Source organism: Octopus sinensis, linkage group LG7, assembly GCF_006345805.1.
Source record: "Octopus sinensis linkage group LG7, ASM634580v1, whole genome shotgun sequence".
Classification (NCBI taxonomy): Eukaryota; Metazoa; Mollusca; class Cephalopoda; order Octopoda; family Octopodidae; genus Octopus; species Octopus sinensis.
In genome coordinates, this window is record NC_043003.1 from 50,685,509 (window position 1) to 50,690,404 (window position 4,896).

A 4,896-nucleotide genomic window follows, 5' to 3' on the forward strand; every position below is an offset into this window, starting at 1 on the left:
GCTAAACCATGGTGAGATAAGCTGACGGCTCTCAAATCCTCAAGCTAGTGCATGTCAACGTATGTACGTGAAAACTGAACCCGGACAACTGTGCGGAGAAAATCACAAGATTGGTTCAATGGGCAGGATGGAGCAGCAGAAATCGCTGTAAAGCGCGAACAGGGCACAGTAAGACACGAAGGACAGTGTGTTCATCCACTGCATCCCGACCTATCTCTAGTCGTTTTGACTTCGTCCTGACACTGGCGTTAGATAGGAAGGGATAATAGAGTCAGATACATGACGTTGCGAAACCTCTTCTAAATTTAATCCATGTCATGCGCAGGTCAAAACATGACGCCATCCCTAACCCACCTTCAAGTCCTGTGGCAATGGACGAATGACAAACAAAGTAGCAGGTATGGATTCACTGAAAGCTACAATCACAAACCTACACACAGGCTGGCCGGGGCATAGGGTCGTTACCCACTGGAACGAAGCAGCAGTAGTACTGGGTTACCCACAGGTTGTCCTTGGTCATCGTCGACAACGACGAACTAAGAAATAAAAATAAATGCTGTGACGTACATTTCATTTCGCGTCATACGACGCCCAGGATAGTTTCTAACTTTAGATCGAGATCGTGAATCCCCTTAATATCTTTAGCAAGCAAGTGTAATGATAAAATTAATACATGCATAATCCCCTAAAGTGGTATTTTGACAGTGTTTACGGTAATTTAAAAGCAAACTGGGAAATTATAGCTGTATCCTGACCAATGATTAAACATACAAATTCATATTTACTGGTATGACATTGACAACAAATGAATATAATATTAAAAGGCATATCAGTCAATGGAAATATGCTACGAGCAAGCGGATAACAAGAGAAATATTCAGGAGAACTCTCATCCTGCGCTTACCTACATGAGAAGAAACAAATTTGTATCAAAGGGAATGCCACCAACAAGGCATCTCTCCACACTCTAACACAGTTTTGACACGTTAATTCTTGACATTCTAAGGCAGCCGTACCCACCTGGGTCATGACACCGAGTTGTCGCTCTGGTGTTTCTGAAATGCTAGTTTTAGTGGGGATTGGGTGAGAAACTTTCTTCCCAACCATGTGGTCTTGCTTCCTTGGGTTTAGCCTCACTGTGCGGCACGTTGGGTGTCTTGTGCTATCGCCCAAAAGGCCGAGCAAAGCATCGTGAGTGGATTTGGCGGACGGAGATTGAAGGAAGCCAGTCGAATGTGTGTGTGTGTACGTGTGCGTGTGTGTGCGTATGTGTGTGTGTGTGCGTGTGTGTGTGTGTGTGTGTTGTGTGTATGTGTGTGTTGTTTGGCTACGACCAGTGATTGACAATTGGTATTGGAATGTTTACATCTTCTCAGCGGTTCGACAGAAGAGGGAGATAAGTACCAGGTTTAAACATAAATATTGGGGTCAATTTGTTCGACTAAACTCTTGAAAGCAGTGCCCCGGCATGACAGTAGTTCACTGACCAAACACCAGTGGACCTTCCTACGCCGATGCCTCCTTTATAAACTGGATTGTTTACCCGTTGATTTATATTTTAGCACATAACCATTAATGTGGTATGCTTCACTTAAATATACCCTGTTCTTAATTATGTATCTACCTATCTATCTTACCTATCTGCCTATTTATCCTCTCTGTTCAATTGCGAGTTCAATTCCAGGCAGTGCTTTGAATAAATAATAATAATAACAACAACAACAATAATAATAATAATAATATATTAATAATATCTTCAGCTAAAAAAAAATACTTTAGGAATGAAAACCCAGGGTTGGGTTCGAAATTCTACCAGGACTTCTGATGAAGGCTGGAGAGTAAATCAGCCGAAACGATGTGGTAACAACAAACAAGATGAGGACACATATCCGTCCAATGTAAATAATGAACTTTATTTCAGCATAAATATGTATTTGAATAAACATTTATGCAATTAGTCTTGATAATGATTTTTTAAGCAAAGTATTCTATGAAATCGTTTTCGTCTTCGATGATTGCTTCAATGCGGGCCCGAAAACGCTGGCATGCTGACACTATATGGTTCTTAGTTATTTCGGATAACACCTGGACGACGGAAGCCTTCAGTGAAGCTATAGTATTATGAGGATGACGATGAGTCTCCCTTTCAACAGCGCTCCACACGTAGTAGTCCACGGCGTTCAAATCTGGCGAGTTTGGAGGCCCAGTATATTGGATGCTACATAATCGTAAAGATTGTTTGACAACCATTCTTGGGTGTCTGGGGTTGTGTGAGAAAGTGCTGAACCTTGTTGAAACACGTATGGACCTCTATTGCATATTTCATCAATCCAGGGCTTGATAACAGCTTCCAGTATCTCAGTATATCCTGCAGCATTAATTCTAGGACCCCGTGGAAAAATGCGGGGAGGCATCACATGACCTTTGCTACTCACCATTTCTAAAACCATCACAGTTGCTGGAAATTTCGTGTGCATCACTCTGGGTACAGCAGAAGGCTCTGCACATAACCACCTGTCATTTCTTGTTAGACTTTTGATCGTGGGACAAAAACCGAAGCATTCCTTGTTCATGAGAGTTTTTTCACTTTGTTAATTAAGCGTTTTGAACGGATGAGAAGTTTTCCTGTGTCTTTGCATACACGAAATGGCCTTTCCTCATTACATAAGACTTGTACCAAATGTCACGATGTACACAGTTCTGATATAGTACTCTGACACCCGGAATTCTTTGGCAATAGACCTCATTGATCTTTTGGGGTTTTTCATTGATAATGTATAGAACATGCATAAATTCCAGTGTCCCTTTAGTGTCTTAGCGTTGTGAATGATTTTTCTCTTTGATGCAGATGAAACAATACCATCACATGCCCCCAATTCCAACCGAACTTTGTGTACAAATGATCTTGCTACATTTAGGAAGTTGCTAATTTCTAAATAACTGTGGTTTACGTGTATAGCAACTATGACTGCGTGTCTTTTTATTTCTTGAGTTAGCATGACATCTTGAAGGGATTATCTGAAACGCAAAAATGATACATTAAATAATTTGAAGGTGTAATGAACTAAAAACGAAATGTTTTCAAATACCCCTCACACTTTGTATATATATACATATATATATATATATGCTCGTGTAGAACGTACACGTGCATGTGTAAGTCAGACATACACGTGTTCGACATAATACGGCGTAATTGATTAAACATGAAGCGTATTATCTTCAAAGTGCTCAATAAATAATTGAATATCAGTTAGAAATTACAGAGCTAAGACATTTATCTAAATTTAAATGTCGATCAAAGTTTAGGAACACAGAAAATATTACACAAAACATATATTATCAAGGCGAAACGTTGCTGCAACACAACCTGCTTAGTCAGCCGATTTTCAAAACAGAGAGGGAGAGTAATGCAAGATTTATGGCTAAAGGCACACGAAGCCTTTTGTTTGTCACAAGACTGGATAGGACAAGCGCATGGAACAAATGAAACCAAATCCTTAGTGGAGCAATAATTATTTTTCTTGATGCAGGAATTATCCCCAAATGAAATAATTGCGGTTTAAAACTGTGTGATTAATTCGAGTAAACACCAAGCATATTATCATAAAAGTGTTCAATATGTAATTCATTGTATGTAAACAAATTTAGAACTGCAGCATATATACACATACATATACTTTTGATATATTCGTATATACTTATATATAAATATATATGTATACATATGCATAGCTATGCACACACGCTCACACACCCACACCCACACCCACACACACAAATAAACACTCACACCCAAATATGCATTACACCACTGATAAACACACAATGAAAGAAGATCTGAATGGAATCCAAATAAGCCATTGGTAACTACAGAAGTGTGAAATCTGTTAAGAATTAATACTAAATAAGAGATGTAAACATAGTTAAGTAACAGATGTTTAATGCCACCCATATCATTCATATAACACAGACACATAAATATCACAGACACACAGACACATAAATGTCCGTATATGAGTATACACACATATATAAATATACATGCAAACATACATGAACGTATATATATATATATATATATATATATATATATATATATATATATATATATATATATATATATACATATATATACATACATACATACACGCACTACAAATATATATTTGTTAAGAGTGACGGACGCAATTTTAGTTCAAATTAGCATTCTGTATATCATACATAACGCAGATATATGTAGAAACACTTGAGACTGCGTTATTCGTCTCGAAAAAGCATCTTGTATAAACGTATTATGTTTAAAAGAAAACACAGAAATATTTCATCGGCAGACGAAAAGTCCAAAGCAGTTGTGGCGGAATTGCTGAATCCGTATCTTACAATAAATTTAGAGGCTGTCTCGAGACGAATACTGCAATTTCTAGGCTTTCTACAGCATACTTGCGTTAAGATGATATACAGAATGAGAAGATATATAAGTATGTGTGTGTGTGCTCTATACACGCACACAAACACACACACACATACATATATATATATATATATATATATTACTGGTTGCAGTCATTGGACAGCAGCTAAAATGTAACAAGTCGACCGCAGTACTTATTTCTAAAGTCTGGTTCTTCATTCTCTTTTTGCCGAGCCACTATGTTGCGGGGACGTAAACAAGTCAACACCGTTTGTGAAGCAGTCGTGGAGGTGAAACATGAAGCTTCGTCTACTCAGGGTTTTAGTAGAAGATATCTGCTCAATGTGCCACGTAGTGGGACTGAATTTGATTGGGAAGCAAGCATTTTATCACACAGCCCTTCCTGCGCCTACTTACATGAGTAAAAAGAAATTTTTATCCAAGAGAAGGCCACCAACTTGGACTGGTAGAACTTGACATCA